General features: G+C 44.3%; 1 protein-coding gene across 7 annotated transcripts in view; it reads right to left on the reverse strand.

The window, feature by feature from the left end:
• psd3l (pleckstrin and Sec7 domain containing 3, like) overlaps window positions 1-25622 on the reverse strand; it is a 162594-nt gene that overhangs the window by 94279 nt on the left and 42693 nt on the right. The gene's annotated exons all lie outside the window — the stretch shown is intronic.

The raw sequence follows: 25622 nt of genomic DNA on the forward strand, positions 1-25622 counted from the left end.
AAACCATTATATTATCAATAACACAAACAAACCCCAGCTTAAGCATTCAGAGACAGATAAAGTAAGCTGACCACTCTCTGGTGATTGACCATTGAAACACTGGTCTGGTCTTCGCCACCATGGCCTATTTATTGCCTTTACCTCCCTTATCTCACCTCATTTGCTCACATTGTATATAGACTTATTTTTCTACTGTATTATTGACTGTATGTTTGTTTTACTCCATGTGTAACTCTGTTGTTTTATGTGTCGAACTGCTTTGCTTTATCTTGGCCAGGTCACAGTTGTAAATGAGAACTTGTTCTCAACTTGCCTACCTGGTTGAATAAAGGTGAAATAAAATAAATAAAATAAAAAACACCACAAGGGGAAACCAGCATGGGAATGTGGTGTTTGAGTTCAACTTTATAGGTCATTTTTAGGTGAATGGATGACTTGAATGCCTCCTCTACTCTGCCAATGATTGTCTCTCTGTCACTGTCTGTAACCACAGGCAGACCAAGCCAGCGGTGTTCTGCTCTGTACTCCCAAGTCTCCAGAGGGAGTGTCCAAAAACAGCTGCCGAGAGATTTCCCAGCAATGACTCACTGTCGTCTCGCCCATCCATGGTCTCACTCTTGTCTCATTAGACGTCCTGGAGGCCTCCTCCATCTGGGACAATGGAGGATCAAGGGCCTGTGCCCCAAATGGCACCCTATTCTCTGTGTAGTGAAATACTTTTGACCAGCGCCCATAGAGTCCATATGGTTCTGGTCAAAAAGTAGTGCACTATACAAAGAATAGGGTGCCATTTGGGGCACATGCATGGTTCTGTTGAAAAACCAGTAGCAGTTACTAGAGCCAACAGAGTAGCAGTTACTAGAACCAACAGAGTAGCAGTTACTACAGCCAACAGAGTAGCAGTTACTAGAACCAACAGAGTAGCAGTTACTAGAGCCAACAGAGTAGAAGTTACTAGAACCAACAGAGTAGCAGTTACTAGAACCAACAGAGTAGCAGTTACTAGAACCAACAGAGTAGCAGTTACTACAGCCAACAGAGTAGCAGTTACTACAGCCAACAGAGTAGCAGTTACTAGAACCAACAGAGTAGCAGTTACTAGAGCCAACAGAGTAGCAGTTACTAGAGCCAACAGAGTAGCAGTTACTAGAACCAACAGAGTAGCAGTTACTAGAGCCAACAGAGTAGCAGTTACTAGAACCAACAGAGTAGCAGTTACTAGAACCAACAGAGTAGCAGTTACTACAGCCAACAGAGTAGCAGTTACTAGAACCAACAGAGTAGCAGTTACTAGAACCAACAGAGTAGCAGTTACTAGAACCAACAGAGTAGCAGTTACTAGAACCAACAGAGTAGCAGTTACTAGAACCAACAGAGTAGCAGTTACTAGAACCAACAGAGTAGCAGTTACTAGAACCAACAGAGTAGCAGTTACTAGAACCAACAGAGTAGCAGTTACTAGAGCCAACAGAGTAGCAGATACTAGAGCCAACAGAGTAGGAGTTACTAGAACCAACAGAGTAGCAGTTACTAGAACCAACAGAGTAGCAGTTACTAGAGCCAACAGAGTAGCAGTTACTACAACCAACAGAGTAGCAGTTACTAGAGCCAACAGAGTAGCAGTTACTAGAGCCAACAGAGTAGCAGTTACTAGAACCAACAGAGTAGCAGTTACTAGAGCCAACAGAGTAGCAGTTACTACAGCCAACAGAGTAGCAGTTACTACAGCCAACAGAGTAGCAGTTACTAGAGCCAACAGAGTAGCAGTTACTAGAGCCAACAGAGTAGCAGTTACTAGAACCAACAGAGTAGCAGTTACTAGAACCAACAGAGTAGGAGTTACTAGAACCAACAGAGTAGCAGTTACTAGAGCCAACAGAGTAGCAGTTACTACAACCAACAGAGTAGCAGTTACTAGAGCCAACAGAGTAGCAGTTACTAGAGCCAACAGAGTAGCAGTTACTAGAGCCAACAGAGTAGCAGTTACTAGAACCAACAGAGTAGCAGTTACTAGAACCAACAGAGTAGCAGTTACTACAGCCAACAGAGTAGCAGTTACTAGAGCCAACAGAGTAGCAGTTACTGGAGCCAACAGAGTAGCAGTTACTAGAGCCAACAGAGTAGCAGTTACTAGAACCAACAGAGTAGCAGTTACTAGAACCAACAGAGTAGCAGTTACTACAGCCAACAGAGTAGCAGTTACTACAGCCAACAGAGTAGCAGTTACTACAGCCAACAGAGTAGCAGTTACTACAGCCAACAGAGTAGCAGTTACTAGAGCCAACAGAGTAGCAGTTACTAGAGCCAACAGAGTAGCAGTTACTAGAACCAACAGAGTAGCAGTTACTAGAACCAACAGAGTAGCAGTTACTAGAACCAACAGAGTAGCAGTTACAAGAGCCAACAGAGTAGCAGTTACTAGAGCCAACAGAGTAGCAGTTACTAGAGCCAACAGAGTAGCAGTTACTAGAGCCAACAGAGTAGCAGTTACTAGAACCAACAGAGTAGCGGTTACTACAGCCAACAGAGTAGCAGTTACTACAGCCAACAGAGTAGCAGTTACTAGAACCAACAGAGTAGCAGTTACTAGAACCAACAGAGTAGCAGTTACTACAGCCAACAGAGTAGCAGTTACTACAGCCAACAGAGTAGCAGTTACTAGAGCCAACAGAGTAGCAGTTACTAGAGCCAACAGAGTAGCAGTTACTAGAGCCAACAGAGTAGCAGTTACTAGAACCAACAGAGTAGCAGTTACTAGAGCCAACAGAGTAGCAGTTACTACAGCCAACAAAGTAGCAGTTACTAGAACCAACAGAGTAGCAGTTACTAGAACCAACAGAGTAGCAGTTACTAGAGCCAACAGAGTAGCAGTTACTAGAACCAACAGAGTAGCAGTTACTGGAGCCATCAAGAATATGCAATTTCATTTCTTCTGCTTAGTAGTACATTTTTCAGTGGAGCGCTCTCGCTAGCACAATTTGAGCTGCCCTAAAGAGCTGTCACATTGACTAACTAAACGTTATTAATATTGCATTTGAACTTAACTCGGATGAAATTAATCTATTCTCATTGTCCACAAAAGGGGAGGATCACTTAATGCTTAGCAGCTTTTATGTCTGCATGTGGGAGAAGATCAAATCCTTTTCAAATCATAATAGTCTGACACCAGCACGTCTCCACCCCTACTTTCTCAAACCTCCTCCAACACCATAGTCTTCTTACATCACCGTTTTACAATACTACATTGATTGACAGATAAAAGTCACAGTCACTAAAACTGGCTGACACTCTGGTTCATAAAAAACATGTAGAAGTGGCGAGTTTGATCAAAATCGACATACAACTGTAAAAATTGACAGCGTATTCATTCATTACTGTACATGGCCTATGGGGAAAAATCAACCCACCAGCCTAATGTTACCAGCACCGCGCTCTACAGTATAACCCACCAGCCTAATGTTACCAGCACCGCGCTCTACAGTATAACCCACCAGCCTAATGTTACCAGCACCGCGCTCTACAGTATAACCCACCAGCCTAATGTTACCAGCACCGCGCTCTACAGTATAACCCACCAGCCTAATGTTACCAGCACCGCGCTCTACAGTATAACCCACCAGCCTAATGTTACCAGCACCGTGCTCTACAGTATAACCCACCAGCCTAATGTTACCAGCACCGCGCTCTACAGTGTAACCCACCAGCCTAATGTTACCAGCACCGCGCTCTACAGTATAACCCACCAGCCTAATGTTACCAGCACCGCGCTCTACAGTATAACCCACCAGCCTAATGTTACCAGCACCGCGCTCTACAGTGTAACCCACCAGCCTAATGTTACCAGCACCGCGCTCTACAGTATAACCCACCAGCCTAATGTTACCAGCACCGCGCTCTACAGTATAACCCACCAGCCTAATGTTACCAGCACCGCGCTCTACAGTATAACCCACCAGCCTAATGTTACCAGCACCGCGCTCTACAGTATAACCCACCAGCCTAATGTTACCAGCACCGTGCTCTACAGTATAACCCACCAGCCTAATGTTACCAGCACCGTGCTCTACAGTATAACCCACCAGCCTAATGTTACCAGCACCGCGCTCTACAGTATAACCCACCAGCCTAATGTTACCAGCACCGTGCTCTACAGTATAACCCACCAGCCTAATGTTACCAGCACCGCGCTCTACAGTATAACCCACCAGCCTAATGTTACCAGCACCGCGCTCTACAGTATAACCCACCAGCCTAATGTTACCAGCACCGCGCTCTACAGTATAACCCACCAGCCTAATGTTACCAGCACCGCGCTCTACAGTATAACCCACCAGCCTAATGTTACCAGCACCGCGCTCTACAGTATAACCCACCAGCCTAATGTTACCAGCACCGTGCTCTACAGTATAACCCACCAGCCTAATGTTACCAGCACCGTGCTCTACAGTATAACCCACCAGCCTAATGTTACCAGCACCGTGCTCTAACCCAGTGAGCTATTGGAACCGTACTCAAACACAGCTTGTCATACTCTAAGTTATTTACTGCACCACAACAGAAGAATTGGGGCTACGTCCCAAATGGAACTTTATTCCTGATTTAGTGCACTACTTTTGACCAGGGTCATATGGGCCCTGGTCAATAGTGCACTATACAGGGAATAGGGTGCCATTTGGAGCATGGCCTGAGAGATTATGAATAATTCGGTTTAGTTTCTGGTGTCATTACAGAAAACGAAAGGGGTGGAGGTGCTAAAACACATTGTGACTTCTTTAGTACAGTAAACATGATCATTTACATTCATTTCCTCTGACATCTAAAGGGGGAACTACACAGCATGAGGAAGTTATTGTCGTCATGACAACCTGTATACTACTCCAGCAAACACAAAGTATGCCTCTCACTTCATCCAAATGAAACCTGGTTATGACACTCCGCTTGCTTGAGAAACACGGGAATGGATTTAATTGCAGTGAAATTGTTTTTGGCCGAATACTTTGCATGTGAAGAATGTCTCTAAATGTGTCCTGTGGGTTTATGCCACAAAATATATTTTCAAGCCATATAAAACTAAACAGACACAGGCATCCTAAATAAGTGCTTTTTACTGGAAGATGTGAATAAGAGAAGAGGTGGATGTCTTGTATACCAGCTACGAGAGGGGTTTCACAGCGACTACAAACCACCAGTTTCGCAACATCACCATGAGATCTTTCTACACACTTGAATCCAAACAATAATACTGGCTCCAATTCAAATAAACTCAATAGTCACCATTATACCACCAACACTAAACCAAATCCATGAGGTGCTTGAGCACCGACCCCTGAAATATTGGTTGATCTAACAAAGTGAGGCTATTGAGACTTATTTTTCAAGTCTAGTGGAAGATGGGACTACAAGGCAGTACAGGCAAGCCTTTTCCCTGTCTGACTAGCCTAGTGGAAGCTGGGCCTACAAGGCAGTACAGGCAAGCCTTTCCCTGTCTGACTAGCCCAGTGGAAGCTGGGCCTACAAGGCAGTACAGGCAGGCATTTACCCCATCTGACTAGCCTAGTGGAAGCTGGGACTACAAGGCAGTACAGGCAAGCCTTTCCCTGTCTGACTAGCCTAGTGGAAGCTGGGCCTACAAGGCAGTGCAGTACAGGCAGGCATTTTCCCTGTCTGACTAGCCTAGTGGAAGCTGGGACTACAAGGCTGCACAGGCAGGCATTTACCCCATCTGACTAGCCTAGTGGAAGCTGGGTCTACAAGGCAGTACAGGCAAGCCTTTTCCCTGTCTGACTAGCCTAGTGGAAGCTGGGACTACAAGGCTGTACAGGCAGGCATTTACCCCATCTGACTAGCCTAGTGGAAGCTGGGTCTACAAGGCAGTACAGGGAGGCATTTTCCCTGTCTGACTAGCCTAGTGGAAGCTTGGACTACAAGGTGTTTAATCTGTAACTGATTCATCCTACATTACCCATGATTCATTTAGGCCTAGTAGCAGCGGCAGACCATTAGCCAACCATAATGAACATACAATTGAATTAGTCGTCGCCAAGACAATGAGAGATCATACAAGAGTTGATTCCTATGTTTAAGATGTAAAGAATATTTGCTGTTCTGTGGTGTGTAATGAGAAGTAAATCAGACGGTGCACTTGACGCATTTATGAAATTGCTTATTCCAGTTACTAATAAGCACGCACCCATTAAGAAAATGACTGTAAAAACTGTTGTATGGATGAGAGGGATGAGGCGAAAGGAAATGGCAAATAAGTTTGGCTGCCCAGACGATTGGCAAACGTACTGTAGATTGAGAAATCATGTGACTAAACAAAAATAAGAAGAAACTGTACTATGAAACAAAGGCGAACTCTATTGAATCAGATGGCTCATTCATCAAAAAAACACACTGATAATGCCAAATACTTCATTTTTTTCATTGACTAAATTAGCAAATTTATGCATGACAACCTCAAACTCAACCTACACATCCATGCATAACGATATCGTGGTATAATACATGTCGTATCGTAGATATGTAGTGTTAGAGTAGTTGTGTAATAATGTGTTGTATGATGTACTGTTTTATTAGAATTATTTTGAGATGTAATTGCCTTAAATCTTGTTTGGACCCCAGGAAGAGTAGCTATGGCAGCAGCTAATGGGGATCCTTAATAAATACAACAACAATAAAAAAACACAAAAACACCGAGGGGTCCGTATTCATACAGCATTTTAACACGGATCCCAAACCGGCTGTGCGCCATCGTGCATAAATGTATTTTGTCCCCCCAAACCAAACGTGATCACGACACGCAGGTTAAAATATCAAAACAAACTCTGAACCAATTCTATTAATTTGGGGACAGGTCGAAAGGCATTAAACATTTATGGCAATTTAGCTCGCTAGCTTGCACTTGCTAGCTAATTTGTCCTATTTAGCTAGCTTGCTGTTGCTAGCTAATTTGTCCTGGGATATAAACATTGAGATGTTATTTTACCTGAAATGCCCAAGGTCCTCTACTCCGACAATTAATCCACACATAAAACGGTCAACCGAATCGTTTCTAGTCATCTCTCCTCCTTCCAGGTCTTTTCTTCTCTTGACTTTATATTGCGATTGGCAACTTTCATAAATTAGGTGCCTTACCACCACCGACCTCATTCGTCTTTCAGTCACCCACGTGGGTATAACCAATGAGGAGATGACATGTGGGTATCTGCTTCTATAAACCAGTGAGGAGATGGGAGAGGCAGGACTTGCAGCGCGATCTGCGTCACAAATAGAACTGACTTCTATTTTATCCCTTGGCTACGCAGACGCTCGTTGGCGTGCGCGATCAGTGTTGGTGCAATAATTGAATAATATAGATTTCTACATTTATTTTGCAACGCGTGCGTGAGCGGTGTAGTCAGCCTGTAAGAATAGGATCCGTTTTGGCTTTTAGATCACAATGAATAAGATTACCTGGTGCGGGGAGACCTGATCCTAGATCAGTATTCCTACTCTGAGACGCTTGGTACATAATGGCCCCTGGTGCCTGTTTCTATTCACCCAGAGTTTTATTTCTTAAGAGGTGATTTTCCTTTTATACCATTTCTACATTATCCTTGCTGAGTGCTGGCTGTAGGCTATATACACTGAACAAAAAAATATAAAACGCAACATACAACAATTTTACTGAGTTACAGTTCATATAAGGAATTCATTAGGGCCTAATCTATGGATTTCACATAACTGGGAATACAGATATGCATCTGTTGGTCACCGATACCTTAAAAAAAAAAAAAAGTAGGGGCATGGATCAGAAAACCAGTCAGTATCTGGTGTGACCACCATTTGCCACATGCAGCGTGAAACATCTGCTTCGCATAGAGCTGATCAGGCTGTTGATTGTGGCCCATGGAATGTTGTCCCACTCCTCTTCAGTGGCTGTGCGAAGTTGCTGGATATTGCCGGGAACTGTAACACGCTGTTGTACACGTCAATCCAGAGCATCCCAAACATGCTCAATGAGTGACATGTCTGGTGAGTATACAGGCCATGGAAGAACTGGGACATTTTCAGCTTCCAGGAATTGCGTACAGATCCTTGGGACATTGGGTCATGCATTATCATGCTGCAACATGAGGTGATGGTCGGTGGATGAATGGCACGACAATGGGCCTCAGCATCTTGTCCCGGTATCTCTGTGCATTCAAATTGCTATCGATAAAATGCAATTGTGTTTGTTGTCCGTAGCTTATGCCTGCCCATACCATAACCCCACCGCCACCATGGGACGCTCTGATATCAACGTTGTAAACAGCAAACTGCTCGCCCACACAACGCCATACACAATGTCTGTCATCTGCCCGGTACAGTTGAAACCGGGATTCCTCCATGAAGAGCACACTTCTCCAGCTTGCCAGAGGCCATCGAAGGGGAGTATTTGACCACTGAAGTTGGTTACGATGCCAAACTGTAGTCAGGTCAAGACCGTGGTGAGGAAGACGAGCACGCAGATGAGCTTCCCTGAGATGGTTTCGGACAATTTGTGCAGAAATTCTTTGGTTGTGTAAGCCAACAGTCATCAGCTGTTCGGGTGGCTGGTCTCAGACGATCAAGTAGGTGAAGAAGCCCGATGTGGAGGTCCTGGGCTGGCGTGGTTACACGTGGTCTGTGGTTGTGAGGCTGGTTGGAGAGAGGGGAACAAGCTTTTTGTGCATATGGAACATTTTTGGGATCTTTTATTTCAGCTCATGAAACATGGGACCAACACTTTACAACAATGCATTTATATGTGTGTTTAGTGTATTCAACATCTCTTACGTAGTACTTCGTTCTCTGTTTTCTGACATCTCACGTACACTACCATTCAAAAGTTTGGGGTCCATTTTTTGTCCAATAAAATACCATCAAATTGATCAGAAATACAGTGTAGACATTGTTAATGTTGTAGCAGGGATGGGAACTGGTGAGGGCTCAAAAAGGTGACACTTGTTTTGTGTAAAATAAAAAGTGGCTAATGTGAACCTAACTCACATCTAAAAAATGTAAAGAAAGCAATCCAATGTTATTTGTTGCCTAGACTTTACTGCACACTCAAGTCTTGAGAACAAAACTACACTAATATTGCAGTTAGCCATGACAGCCTTTATAATAGAATGCTTGTTACCATGACAGCCTTTACAATAGAACGCTTGTTACCATGACCACCTTTACAATAGAACGCTTGTAACCATGACATCTTTTACAATAGAACGCTTGTTACCATGACAGCCTTTACAATAGAACGCTTGTTACCATGACAGCCTTTACAATAGAACGCTTGTTACCATGACAGCCTTTACAATAGAACGCTTGTTACCATGACAGCCTTTACAATAGAACGCTTGTTACCATGACAGCCTTTACAATAGAACGCTTGTTACCATGACAGCCTTTACAATAGAACGCTTGTTACCATGACCACCTTTACAATAGAACGCTTGTTACCATGACAGCCTTTACAATAGAACGCTTGTTACCATGACAGCCTTTACAATAGAACGCTTGTAACCATGACATCTTTTACAATAGAACGCTTGTTACCATGACAGCCTTTACAATAGAACGCTTGTTACCATGACAGCCTTTACAATAGAACGCTTGTTACCATGACAGCCTTTACAATAGAACGCTTGTAACTATGACATCTTTTACAATAGAACGCTTGTAACCATGACATCTTTTACAATAGAACGCTTGTTACCATGACAGCCTTTACAATAGAACGCTTGTTACCATGACAGCCTTTACAATAGAACGCTTGTTACCGTGACAGCCTTTACAATAGAACGCTTGTTACCATGACCACCTTTACAATAGAACGCTTGTTACCATGACCACCTTTACAATAGAATGCTTGTTACCATGACCACCTTTACAATAGAACGCTTGTTACCATGACAGCCTTTACAATAGAACGCTTGTAACCATGACATCTTTTACAATAGAACGCTTGTAACCATGACATCTTTTACAATAGAACGCTGGTTACCATGGCATCTTTTACAATAGAACGCTTGTTACCATGACAGCCTTTACAATAGAACGCTTGTTACCATGACAGCCTTTACAATAGAACGCTTGTTACCATGACAGCCTTTACAATAGAACGCTTGTTACCATGACAGCCTTTACAATAGAACGCTTGTGACCACACATAAATATTGCAATTGGGGAAAAAAAAAACTCTTAAGTAGAAATAGAATGAAACAAAACAGGCATTATATTATTGCTCTATTATAGTGGCCACTATAGACATCGATCAAGTGCACAAGGCTACATGTGTGCAAAAATAACATTCACTGAGTCATTTTTTTTTATAATCCCCCCTCACTCACACACGCGTGTTACTGTCAAGTTCAACACAACAAAAACAATATATTTGGCTACACTGCACATTATTACATTGTACACTTTCTGCCTGTGGACATCTGTTCTACAATGTGCCAGCAAAAGCGAGAAAGTGTGTGGTGTTTCTTTCACCTCTATAGTGGCATCCAGTTTAAGCCAGGTCCAGGTCCAGGTCCAGCTACACTTGATCCCTGAATCCACTTGTTTAAAAAGCAACGCCTCATTTTCACCTAATTCTCTCATTCTGAAAATGAACCACATACTGTAGAGGGAAAACATTACCGTAGTTAACAGATAACCTGCTAACATTTACATTTACATTTACATTTAAGTCATTTAGCAGACGCTCTTATCCAGAGCGACTTACAAAATGGTGCATTCAACTTATGATATCCAGTGGAACAACAACTTTACAATAGTGCATCTAAATCTTTTAAGGGGGGGGGTTAGAAGGATTACTTTATCCTATCCTAGGTATTCCTTAAAGAGGTGGGGTTTCAGGTGTCTCCGGAAGGTGGTGATTGACTCCGCTGTCCTGGCATCGTGAGGGAGCTTGTTCCACCATTGGGGTGCCAGAGCAGCGAACAGTTTTGACTGGGCTGAGCGGGAACTGTGCTTCCTCAGAGGTAGGGGGGCCAGCAGGCCAGTGGTGGATGAACGCAGTGCCCTTGTTTGGGTGTAGGGCCTGATCAGAGCCTGAAGGTATGGAGGTGCCGTTCCCTTCACAGCTCCGTAGGCAATCACCATGGTCTTGTAGCGGATGCGAGCTTCAACTGGAAGCCAGTGGAGAGAGCGGAGGAGCGGGGTGACGTGAGAGAACTTGGGAAGGTTGAACACCAGACGGGCTGCGGCGTTCTGGATGAGTTGTAGGGGTTTAATGGCACAGGCAGGGAGCCCAGCCAACAGCGAGTTGCAGTAATCCAGACGGGAGATGACAAGTGCCTGGATTAGGACCTGCGCCGCTTCCTGTGTGAGGCAGGGTCGTACTCTGCGAATGTTGTAGAGCATGAACCTACAGGATCGGGTCACCGCCTTGATGTTAGTGGAGAACGACAGGGTGTTGTCCAGGATCACGCCAAGGTTCTTAGCACTCTGGGAGGAGGACACAAGGGAGTTGTCAACCGTGATGGCGAGATCATGGAACGGGCAGTCCTTCCCCGGGAGGAAGAGCAGCTCCGTCTTGCCGAGGTTCAGCTTGAGCTGGTGATCCGTCAACAACGAACAAGCTACTAACTAGTTAATATTTCACACAGATTGCCAGGGTCCAGTAAGCAACTAACACGTTATAACTTGAGGAACAGCAAGGAGTCGTATACCAGTTAATACTATAGTGAATTGGTTAGGTTACTAATGTTAGCTCATCTGGTGTTGTAACGTTAGCTAGCATTCATCATATGACCCAGGCAGCCCTGTCTGCTCACCATTCATCATCATATAACCCCAGGCAGCCCTGTCTGCTCACCATCCATCATCATATGACCCAGGCAGCCCTGTCTGCTCACCATTCATCATCATATAACCCCAGGCAGCCCTGTCTGCTCACCATCCATCATCATATGACCCAGGCAGCCCTGTCTGCTCACCATTCATCATCATATAACCTGGTACCCCTGTCTGCTCACCATCCATCATCATATAACCCCAGGCAGCCCTGTCTGCTCACCATTCATCATCATATAACCCCAGGCAGCCCTGTCTGCTCACCATCCATCATATGACCCAGGCAGCCCTGTCTGCTCACCATTCATCATCATATAACCTGGTACCCCTGTCTGCTCACCATCCATCATCATATAACCCCAGGCAGCCCTGTCTGCTCACCATCCATCATCATATAACCCCAGGCAGCCCTGTCTGCTCACCATCCATCATATGACCCAGGCAGCCCTGTCTGCTCACCATCCATCATCATATGACCCAGGCAGCCCTGTCTGCTCACCATTCATTATCATATAACCCGGCACCCCTGTGTGCTCACCATCCATCATCATATGACCCCAGGCAGCCCTGTCTGCTCACCATTCATCATATGACCCGGCAGCCCTGTCTGCTCACCATTCATCATCATATAACCCCAGGCAGCCCTGTCTGCTCAACATTCATCATCATATAACCCCAGGCAGCCCTGTCTGCTCACCATTCATCATCATATGACCCCAGGCAGCCCTGTCTGCTCACCATTCATCATCATATAACCTGGCACCCCTGTCTGCTCACCATCCATCATCATATGACCCAGGCAGCCCTGTCTGCTCACCATCCATCATCATATAACCCCAGGCAGCCCTGTCTGCTCACCATCCATCATCATATGACCCAGGCACCCCTGTCTGCTCACCATCCATCATCATATGACTCGGCAGCACTGTCTGCTCACCATTCATCATATGACCCAGGCAGCCCTGTCTGCTCACCATACATCATCATATGACCCGGCAGCACTGTCTGCTCACCATCCATCATCATATGACCCCAGGCAGCACTGTCTGCTCACCATTCATCATATGACCCAGGCACCCCTATCTGCTCACCATCCATCATCATATGACCCAGGCAGCCCTGTCTGCTCACCATTCATCATCATATGACCCGGCAGCCCGGTCTGCTCACCATTCATCATCATATGACCCGGCAGCACTGTCTGCTCACCATTCATCATATGACCCAGGCAGCACTGTCTGCTCACCATACATCATCATATGACCCGGCAGCACTGTCTGCTCACCATCCATCATCATATGACCCGGCAGCACTGTCTGCTCACCATTCATCATATGACCCGGCAGCCCTGTCTGCTCACCATCCATCATCATATGACCCAGGCAGCACTGTCTGCTCACCATCCATCATATGACTCGGCAGCACTGTCTGCTCAACCATCATGGTCCTGGAGTAGGTGGAGGGGAAAGACAGGAGATTACAGAACTGCACTGACTCAGACTTAAAGAGAAAGAGGGTGTGTTGGTGTGAACAAAAGACACACACAGACACACAGACAGACAGACAGACACAGACACACACTTACAGAAAAAATTGAGGGAAAAGAGAGACACACAGAAGGACAGAGAACAGAAAAAGAAGAGGGGTGATCTGAGAGCAGGAAATCAAGGAGCACATGACACTTTCCATACCAGAGGAATGGAGCTGTTCCTGTTATCCTCCCCCGCATCGCGTTGCATCGGCTCAGGAGATGAACATGGGACGGCCTGCAGATTAAGTTCAGTCCTAACACTGAACCCTGACGGTATAGGGCAGGGAATCCCAAACTGTTTCACTTAACCCCCCCGCACGCCACATCCATTTCTATGGGCACAAGCACTGTTCATGACACAAATTGTTTACACCCCTCTTGTTGGCAGAGAAAAAATGTTGCCGGATTTAAAGCTTATTTCCAGCAATTCTACACATTTTGGCATGTCTTACGTGTATTCATGTGATATTTGTGTGACTCGAACATTACTACAAAATCTATGGGCTAAAAAACCTAGCTAAAACAAATATGATAGCTGACAGGGCCGAGTTGATCTGGACATTTCTGCCAAGTTATAAATACCTCTCTAAGGCAGGGTTTCCCCAACTCGGTCCTGGGGCCCCCTCTGGGTGCACCTTTTAGCCCTACACAGCTGAACCAAATAATCAAAACTTGATGAGTTGGTTATTTAAATTAGCTATGTAGTGCTAGGTCAAGAACCAAACCGTATGGGGGACCACTAATCTAGGGTGAAGTTGCCACTAGACACTGATCTTGGGCCAGCTTTGCATTTCCCCCATTAATGGTTAAGTTTAGGATTTGGGGAGAGGAAACTGATCCTAGATCTGTGCCTAAGGGAAACCCTGACAGAGAGGGTAGGGGATGTGGGTTGAGGGCCATGTGTCACTGGAGGAATGACTCAGCATCTGCACTGTCATCTAGCCTATAAGCTCAGATTCAGATTTAGACAACACTAAAGGACATGGCTACTTCATTGATCGCTCTTTGATTCAGTATGTCTTGTTAGGCTTCCACAAGCTTCTCATTCGGTTGTGAATCATATATGCTTCATAATAAGCTAGTTCACATGATTATTTGGCAGCAGAAAACGGGTGTGATTTTCTGACAAGGCTCAGCATTAGTGTCATCCTCCAGAGGTTCCCACGTTTATTCTACGCCTGCAATGTTAGGTTAGTAAACATCTGCTTAGTTCGGAGTCTTTCCCTGCTCATCACTGACCTCTGGCTTTCAGGAGGAGGAACTGACAGCAGGGTCATTTTTATTACAAACCAAATGGAATAAAACAGTCTGAAACAGCAAGGGAATATCTGGACTCATCCAATAAGAACCACTTATTTTTATTTTCCGTTGTAAAATGTTTTAACATTTTGTTACGATGTGTCCTGATGAACGCAACCCAGAAAACGTCAGCAAGTCAAACATTCACTTCAATTGCCAAGTTTCATGTTTTATTAGTCGTATGTACGGGATTCTTAAGGTATAATTCGAAAAGCATACTTAAAAGTTCCTTCTCAACAATGCAACAACAATAAGAAATAATAAAACAATACGAACATAAAGTAAATGTCTCAGTAGAATAGAATATACAGGAAGGCACAATTTATAGTCCAATACTTACACTTGTATTGGGGAAGGGGGGAATGGGGGCAGTGTATAAACTGAGCAGGATAATAAGAGTCTGGTAGCAGCAGTTGTGATGTGTGTGTAGCATGAATGTACACAGTCTATTAGGTACGCCCCTACAGACAGTGAGTTACAAGGCAGTGGCATGCTATATAAAGCAGGCAGACAGGCATCGAGGCATTCAGTTACTGTTCAAATTAATGTTAGAATGGGCAAAACGAGTGACCTAGAAGGGGAGAGGGTATAGGGAAAGGGAGCGAGGGTAAGGGAGAGGGTGAGAGAGTATAGAGAGAGGGGAGAGAGGGTATAAGGAGAAGGGAGAGAGGGGAGAAGGTATAGAGATAAGGGTTTCTGGAGGACAAACGCTTTCTTAAAAAGTTCCAAACAATTCAATATGGCAGTGATAATACTATGGTGTTGGCAGTGATAATACTATGGTGTTGGTTTGACTTTTACCCATCAGCTCTGGGTGAGGCTGGCAGGCAAAGAGCAGAGACAGCGAGAAACATGGATACAGAGAAATACAAAGAGAAAGAGAGAGGCAGAGAAAGAGAGAGGAAAAAAAACAGCAATAGACAAATATAGATACAGGGAGAAAGATAGAAAGAGAGTGAGAAAAAGAGAGAGCCAGAGAGAGAATCATAAATAACTGCCAAAATAATGGAAACACTTGAGTAAACGATAGAGCTGAGTGATTAGTGCTTTTTTAAGTGGTTTTGGTACGATCATTGAAAAAGAATCACGGATTTCGGTTTTGATTATGTGGGTTGCACGCAGTAACACAGAATAAAATTCCCATGATGGTAGTGACTGCACATTGCTGCTTAACCATCATTTATTCACATTACTTTAATAAAATATCTCAGTTGTTGTGTATATTACATTTGATGACTTTATTATTTAATTCCAAGCCATCATCTCTTCTCTGTAGAGCTGCTGCCAATGTTGTCTGACAAAATTGACTATTTTAGTAGTTCTTCAAAGTAAATAACACATACTTTTATGACTGCTGAATACCAACTATCAATCACTTAGATTATGTATTTTCAGGTAGAGATGCCTCACAAAGCAACAGCTGCTCTCTATATCCCCTCACGACCGTGCATTCTTCTGCCTCTTCAGTAGCAGGCATAAAAGAAACAGACCGGACAAGTAGATGCGCAATGGATTATGGTCATTGTTGTCAATTACCACGTTTTATGCGCTAAACTATGTAGAGTATTTATTTTTTTAAATTATTTAACCTTTATTTAACTAGGCAAGTCAGTTAAGAACAAATTCTTATTTACAATGACGTCCTAGGAACAGTGGGTTAACTGCCTTGTTCAGGGGCAGAACGACAGATTTTTACCTTGTCAACTCGGGAAGTCGATCGAGCAACCTTACAGAAAAAAAAGAACAAAATGAAATTCTAATAATTTAACCGACATCATCAATTAGTTGTTTAAAAAACGATTACCGAAATGTGTTAAATCGCTTAGCACTAGTAAATGAGGGATATCAAGTATATTGATAACATGTGCTTCCACACAGGTGCGGTTCCTGAGTTAATTAAGCAATTAACATCCCATGCTTAGGGTCATGTATAAAAATGCTGGGCAGGCCATTATTTTGGCTACCATGGCTGTGCCCCCATAGGATGACAATGCCCCCATCCACAAGGCACAAGTGGTCACTGAATGGTTTGAAGAGCTGAAAAAGCTGTAACCCATATGCCATGGTCGTCTCAGACAACAGATCTCAACCCAATTGAACACTTATGGGAGATTCTGGAGCAGCGCCCGGAGACAGCGTTTAGATATAGAGGGCTCGAGTGATGCTGGCTCTCTGGGGCGAGGGTGAGACAGGAAAATCTATGACAACATCGAGGGACCTGTTTATCAGTCAGTCAGTCAGTCACCACAAGGGACCTGTTCATCAGTCAGTCACCACTGAGGTACCTATTAGTCAGTCAATCAGTCACCACTGAGGGACCTATTAGTCAGTCAGTCAGTCACCACTGAGGGACCTATTAGTCAGTCAGTCAGTCAGTCACCACTGAGAGACCTATTAGTCAGTCAGTCAGTCAGTCACCACTGAGAGACCTATTAGTCAGTCAGTCAGTCACCACTGAGGGACCTATTAGTCAGTCAGTCAGTCACCACTGAGGGACCTATTAGTCAGTCAGTCAGTCACCACTGAGGGACCTATTAGTCAGTCAGTCAGTCACCACTGAGGGACCTATTAGTCAGTCAGTCAGTCACCACTGAGGGACCTATTAGTCAGTCAGTCAGTCACCACTGAGGGACCTATTAGTCAGTCAGTCAGTCACCACTGAGGGACCTATTAGTCAGTCAGTCAGTCATCACTGAGGGACCTGCTAGTTAGTCAGTCAGTCACCACTGAGAGACCTGTTAGTCAGTCAGTCACCACTGAGGGAACTATTATTCAGTCACCACTGAGGGACCGGTTAGTCAGTCATCAGTCAGTCACCCCTGAGGGAACTGCTAGTTAGTCAGTCAGTCACCCCTGAGGGACCTGCTAGTTAGAGAGTCAGTCACCCCTGAGGGACCTATTAATCAGTCAGTCACCCCTGAGGGACCTATTAGTCAGTCAGTCACCACTGAGGGACCTATTAGTCAGTCAGTCAGTCATCACTGAGGGACCTGTTAGTCAGTCAGTCACCCCTGAGGGACCGGTCAGTCAGTCAGTCAGTGTCAGTCACCCTTGAGGGACCTGTTTATCAGTGAGTCAGTCAGTCAGTCAGTCAATCACCCACCTCTGAGGGACCCGCTAGTCAGTCAGTCAGTCAGTCACCACTGATGGACCTGTCAGTCAGTCAGTCACCCCTGAGGGACCTGCTAGTCAGTCAGTCACCCCTGAGGGACCTGCTAGTCAGTCAGTCACCCCTGAGGGACCTGCTAGTCAGTCAGTCACCCCTGAGGGACCTGCTAGTCAGTCAGTCACCACTGAGGGACCTGCTAGTCAGTCAGTCACCACTGAGGGACCTGTCAGTCAGTCAGTCACCCGAGGGACCTGTCTGTCAGTCAGTCAGTCAGTCACCACTTAGGGACCTATTAGTCAGTCACCAATGAGGGACCTGTTTATCAGTCAGTCAGTCAGTCAGTCAGTCAGTCAGTCAGTCAGTCAGTCAGTCAATCACCACTGAGGGACCTATTAGGCTGTCACCACTGAGGGACCTGTTAGTCAGTCAGTCACCATGAGGAACCTGTCAGTCAGTCATCAGTCACCACTGAGGGACCAGTGAGTCAGTCAGTCAGTCACCCTTGAGGGACCTATCAGTCAGTCAGTCACCCTTGAGGGACCTGTCAGTCAGTCAGTCAGTGACCCTTGAGGGACCTGTTTATCAGTCAGTCAGTCAATCACCCACCTCTGAGGGACCTGCTAGTCAGTCAGTCAGTCAGTCAGTCAGCACTGAGGGACCTGTCAGTCAGTCAGTCAGTCACCCCTGAGGGACCTGCTAGTCAGTCAGTCAGTCAGTCAGGCATTGTCAATCACCACTTAGGGACCTGTTTATCAGTCTGTCAGTCACCACTGAGGGACCTGTCAGTCAGACAGTCACCGCTGAGGGACCTGTCAGTCAGACAGTCACCACTGAGAACTGTTTGGCCATAATGACCATCGTTATGTTTGGAGGAAAAAGGGGGAGGCTTGCATGCCGAAGAACCATGCCAACCGTGAAGCACGGGGGTGGCAGCACTTCACAAAATAGATGGCAGGATGAGGAAGTAAAATTATGTGCATATATTGAAGCAACATCTCAAGACATCAGTCAGGAAGTTAAAGCTTGGTTGCGAATGGGTCTTCCAAATGGACAATGACCCCAAGCATACTTAAAAAGTTGTGGTAAAATGGTAAGGACAACAAAGTCAAGGTATTGGAGTGGCCATCACAAAGCCCACAAAGCCCTCAATCCTATAGAAAATTTGTGGGCAGAACTAAAAAGGCGAGCAAGGAGGCCTAAAAACCTGACTCGGTTACACCAGCTCTGTCAGGAGGAATGGGCCAAAATTCACCCAACTTATTGTGGGAAGCTTGTAAAAGGTTGAGTGTATGTAAACTTCTGATCCACTGGGAATGTGATGAAAAAAATAAAAGCTGAAATAAATCACTCTCTACTATTATTCTGACATTTCACATTCTTAAAATAAAGTGGTGATCCTAACTGACCTAAGACAGGGAATTTTTACTAGGATTAAATGTCTGAGTTTAAAACTAAAATACAATTTCAACTTCCAATATTGGAGTAAAATGGCAATGGTTAAAGAAACTTCAATCATATAACTTGCAAGCGTGGCTCTTCACAAGAAAAATCTCCTTATTCTGCCTATTAAATTAGGCAAATTTAAGAAAAATAATGGGCTGCTGTTGATCAATAATGACCTCAATAGATTCAATGTAAAGCAATTAAAAATCAGTAAAGAACAACTTCATTGACCAATCTGGCTCGTCATATTTCCAATTGATGCAAAGTAAAGGTGTGATTTTTAGCCCAGTCTAATCAACAGTGAGGAGTAATTATCATCTGCCAGTTTCCACTAGTTTTTCCACCATAACGTCGGTTTTTGGACTAGAATTAATGTACATGACTACAACTTTTTCAAGATGGCGCCGATAGAGATGGCAGCTTCGCTTCAAGTCCTTAGGAAACTGAGCAATATTTGGTTTTTTTATGTATTATTTCTTACAATGTTAGCCCAGAAAACCTTACATGTATTGCATACAGCCGGGAAGAACGATTGGATATCAGAGAGACGTCAACTTTAGTCGTGTGGTCCAGTGCTACAAGGAAATACCTAGTTTAGCTGCAGCTGGCCCAGAACAGAGCGGCACGTTTTGCTCTTAATTGTAATCAGAGGGCTGATATAAATACTATGCATGCCAGTCTTTCTTGGCTAAGAGTTGAGGAGAGTGACTGTTTCTTATAAAAAGAAGTGATGCAATCTGTTGAAAATTCCAAATTGTTTGCATCGTCAATTTACACACAGCTCTGACACACACACTTATCGCACCAGACATGCCACCAGGGGTCTTTTCATGGTCCAAAATCCAGAACACATTCAAGAAAACGTACAGTATAATATAGAGCCCTTATTGCATGGAACTTCCTTCCATCTCATATTGCTCAAATAAACAGCAAACCTGGTTTCAAAAAACAGATAAAGCAACACCTGGTGGCACAACGTCTCTCCCCTATTTGACCTAGATAGTTTGTGTGTATGCATTGATATGTAGGCTACGTGTGTCTTTTTAAAATGTATGTAGTTCTGTCCTTGAGCTTTTCTTGTCTAATGATGTTCTGTATTATGTCATTCTGTATTTCGTTTCATGTTTTGTGTGGACACCAGGAAGAATATAAAATACCAAACTTACCAGCACTACGACCAGGAATATGACTTTCCCAAAGCAGATCCGTTGTTTGCACCTCCCAGGTCATTTAAACTGATACCAGAGGCCAACCCAAAACAACGCCGTCGGAGGAGAGGGTGCCGGAGTGGTCTTCTAGTGAGGCTTCGGATGCGCGCACACCACCCACCGCTTCCGAGTATATTACTCGCTAATGTCCAGTCCCTAGTTAACAAAGTCGACAAAAATTAGGGCAAGAGTTGCTTTCCAAAGAGATATCTGGGATTGTAACATACTCGGTTTCACGGAGACATGGCTAGCTGAGGATATGCTGTCAGAGTCCGTACATCCAACGGGATTTCCAATGTATTGCACCGACAGGAACAAACATCATTCTGATAAAAAGAAGGGTGGTGGTGTATGTTTCATGATTAACAACTCATGGTGTAATTGTAACAACATACAGGAACTCAAGTCCTTTTGTTAACCTGACCTAGAATTCCTCACAATCAAATGCCAACCGTATTATCTCCCAAGAGAACTCTCCTCGGTTATCGTCACTGCCGTGTATATCCCCCCTCAAGTGGATACCAAGACGGCCATCAAGGAACTTCACTGGACTTTATGCAAACTGGAAACCATATATCCTGAGGCTGCATTTATTGTAGCTGGGGATTTTAACAAAGCTAATCTGAGAACAAGGCTACCTAAATTCTATCAACATATCGATTGAGGTACACGAGCGAGTAACACACTCAACCATTGCAACTTTAACCTCCGCGATGCATTCAAGGCCCTCCCCCACCCTCCTTTTGGCAAATCTGACCATGACTCCATCTTGTTGCTCCCCTCCTATAGGCACAAACTAAAACAGGAAACGCTGGGCTTAGGTCTATCCAACACTGGTCTGCCAAATGGATTCCATGTTTCAAGATTGCATCGATCACGTGGACTGGGATATGTTCCGGGTAGCCTCAGACAATAACATTGACGTATACGCTGACTCGGTGAGCGAGTATATAAGGAAGTGTATAGGAGATGTTGTACCCACTGTGACTATTAAAACCTTCCCGAGCCAGAAACTGTGGATTGATGTCAGCATTCGCGCAAAACTGAAAGCATGTACCACCGCATTATAATCATGGCAAGGCGACTGAAAACATGACCGAATACAAACAGTGTAGTTATTCCCGCCGTAAGGCAATCAAACAGGCAAAGCGTCAGTACAGAGACAAAGTGGAGTCGAAATTCAATGGCTCAAACACGAGTTGTATGTGGCAGGGTCTACAGACAATCACAGATTACAAAAAGAAAACCAGCCCCGTTGCGGATATCGACGTCTTGCTCCCAGACGAATTAAACAACTTCTTTGCGCGCTTTGAGGACAATACAGTGCCATGGACACAGCGTGCTACCAGAGACTGTGGGCTCTCCTTCTCCGTGGCCGACGTGAGTAAAATATTTGACCATGTTAACCCTCGCAAGGCTGCCGGTCCAGACGGCATCCCTAGCCGCATCTTCAGAGCTTGCGCAGACCATCTGGCTGGTGTGTTTACGGACATATTCAATCAATCCCTATCCCAGTCTGCTGTCCCCACATGCTTCAAGATGGCCACCATTGTTCCTGTTCCCAAGAAAGCTAAGGTAACTGAACTAAATGACTATCCCCCCGTAGCACTCACTTCTGTCATTATGAAGTGCTTTGAGAGACTAGTCAAGGATCATATTACCTCCACCCTACCGGTTACCCTAGACACACTCCAATTTGCTTACCGCCACAACAGGTCCACAGACAATGCAATCGCCATCACACTGCCCTATCCCATCTAGACAAGAGGAACACCTATGTAAGAATGCCGTTCATTGACTACAGCTCAGCATTCAACACCATAGTACCCTCCAAACCCATCATTAAGCTCAAGACCCTGGGTCTCAACCCCGCCCTGTGCAACTGGGTCCTGGACTTCCTGACAGGCCACCCCCAGGTGGTGAAGGTAGGAAACAACATCTCCACTCCGCTGATCCTCAACACTGGGGCCCCACAAGGGTGCGTTCTCAGCCCTCTCCTGTAATCCCTGTTCACCCACGACTGCATGGCCATGCACACCTCCAACTCAATCATCAAGTTAGCAGATGACACTACAGTGGTAGGCTTGATTACCAACAACAACGAGACGGCCTACAGGGAGGAGGTGAGGGCCCTCGGAGTGTGGTGTTAGGAAAATAACCTCTCACTCAATGTCAGCAAAACAAAAGAGATGATCGTGGACTTCAGGAAATGGCAACGGGTGCACCCTCCTAGTCACTTCGAAGGGATAGCAGTGGAGAAGGTGGAACGTTTTAAGTTCCTCGGTGTACATATCACCGACAAACTGCAATGGTCCACGCACCCAGACAATGTGGTGAAGAAGGCGCAACAGCGCCTCTTCAACCTCAGGAGGCCAAAAAAATTGCGGTATCACCGAAAACCCTCACTAACCTTTACAGGTGCACAATTGAGAGCATCCTGTCGGGCTGTACCACCGCCTGGAACGGCAACTGCACGCCCACAACTAGAGGTCGACCGATTATGATTCTTCAACGCCGATGCCGATTAATCGGCCACTTTTTGTATTTATTTGTAATAATGACAATTACAACAATACTGAATGAACACTTAATTTAACTTAATACATCAATAAAATCGATTTAGTCACAAATAAATAATGAAACATGTTCAATTTGGTTTAAATAATGCAAAAACAAAGTGTTGGAGAAGAAAGTAAAAGTGCAATATGTGCCATGTAAAAAAGCTAAAGTTTAAGTTCCTTGCTCAGAACATGAGAACATATGAAAGCTGGTGGTTCCTTTTAACATGAGTCTTCAATATTCCCGGGTAAGACGTTTTAGGTTGTAGTTATTATAGGAATAATAGAACTATTTCTCTCTATACCATTTGTATTTCATATACCTTTGACTATTGGATGTTCTTATAGGCACTTTAGTATTGCCAGTGTAACAGTATAGCTTCCGTCCCTCTCCTCGCTCCTACCTGGGCTCGAACCAGGAACACATCGACAACAGCCACCCTCGAAGCAGCATTACCAATGTAGAGCAAGGGGAAAAACTACTCCAAGTCTCAGAGTGAGTGACATTTGAAACGCTATTAGCGCGCACCCGGCTAACTAGCTAGCCATTTCACATGGGTTACACCAGCCTAATCTTGGGAGTTGACAGGCTTGAAGTCATAAACAGCGCAATGCATTACGAAGGGCTGCTGGCAAACGCACGAAAGTGCTGTTTGAATGAACGCTTACGAGCCTGCTGCTGCCTACCATCGCTCAGTCAGACTGCTCTATCAAATCATAGACTTAATTATAACATAATAACACACAGAAATACGAGCCTTAGGTCATTAATATGGTCGAATCCGGAAACTATCATCTCGAAAACAAAACGTTTTTCCTGTCAGTGAAATACGGAACTGTTCCGTATTTTATCTAACGGGTGGCATCCCTAAGTCTAAATATTCCTGTGTCATGACAGGGAGGACAGTTGACCCCCTCCCTTTTGCACCCCCCCCCCCTACCTTCCCCCCAATCCACCCTGTGTGTAAAGGGTCGTAAAAACTCTAAAATTCCAGGAGAGTCTCTGGCCACATGGCCCATAGAGAGACACAGGAAATTCTTCCAACTCATAGAATTGGAGAGCCAAGCGACATTTTGTGTTCTGGAGAAGGTATGGAAAATTGGTGAAGAATCCAGCTACGAACTGATCCGCTTGGTACAATTTTGTGATACTCAGAAGAGACAATATAGCCATATTACCATAAAACTGTTTATATAATAGCATCAGCTTGAGACTTGCAACTTAATGGTTGTATAGAATGTATTAATAAGGATAAAGCTTTTATAATACACATGAGATGCTATTGTACTGATGTAATGTGATAGATTTGGTTACAGAAATACAATTCTAACTCAGTCATAGGCATGCCCCCAGGGACCCATACAGGACCAGGCGTCATTTGACAAGCCTGTTCTATGGGCACTATAAAACACCCCCTGATTTACATTTCTTCAGACCAGGCCTACACTCCGTGGCCACATAGGTTTTACCATCTAATTCCTCTACTGAAAGTGAACCATACCACGTGGTTAACTTTTAGACTATTGATACCGACAGAATAAGAATAAGTCTTTGATATTAATTATTAGTCTGCTGCTAAGTAAATTATATCATTGAACGCGAAGACCAACGAAACAACCATTCGATGACGACATTAATGAATGTCGCTCTGAAAGATCCATTCTAACCGAGAGAGAGAGAGAGAGAGAACGCGGACAAAACTCCCCAACAGAACAGAACTCTCGAACAAGGATCACGACGACACATGAGCGTAAATATGTATTGATTGCAATTGTTCCCGAATGAGTGAGCCTTCAATTGTCAATTGTTAATATTAATGAACTCTGTGTAACTTCTCAGCTGACCGTTTATGACCCATTGTCTAACAGACCAGCCATGCTTGTTAGCCATTAGGGCACATTACTATACCAATCCTTTGTGACGATAATTACTGTTTGTATGTTTTCTGTTAATTACTTAGTGTAGTAAATAAATGATTTTAAGACAATTGATGTATGGATGATTTTAGTAAAGACTGGGTTCGTGCAGATACAACAATTTACGACGTTTGGAATGAGACTGGACTAGAGGTAAAATACACCATTTAAACCAGAAGATAATCGGCCTATATAATAATATAGGAAAGTTATGTTAGGAAAATTATAACTTTGTAATCTGAATATTCTCCTTGGTGCCCCGATCTCCTAGTTAATTACAATTAAACGATTAATCAGTTTAATCGCGTGATAATAATTACAGGGAGTTAATTGATAAACATGTCTTCCGTTTAATGGTACCCAAAGACACGACACCTGTTACATTGCACAACCTTCAATGTTATGTCATAATTACGTAAAATTCTGGCAAATTAGTTCGCAATGAGCCAGGCGGTCCAAACTGTTGCATATACCCTGACTCTGCGTGCAATGAACGCAAAATGACACAATTTCACCTGGTTAATATTGCCTGCTAACCTGGATTTCTTTTAGCTATATATGCAGGTTTAAAAATATATACTTCTGTGTATTGATTTTAAGAAAGGCATTGATGTTTATGGTTAGGTACAGTCGTGCGACGATTGTGCTTTTTTCGCAAATGCGCTTTTGTTAAATCATCCCCCGTTTGGCGAAGTCGGCTGTCTTTGTTAGGAAGAAATAGTCTTCACAGTTCGTAACGAGCCAGGCGG

Source organism: Salmo salar, chromosome ssa01, assembly GCF_905237065.1.
Source record: "Salmo salar chromosome ssa01, Ssal_v3.1, whole genome shotgun sequence".
Taxonomy (NCBI): Eukaryota; Metazoa; Chordata; class Actinopteri; order Salmoniformes; family Salmonidae; genus Salmo; species Salmo salar.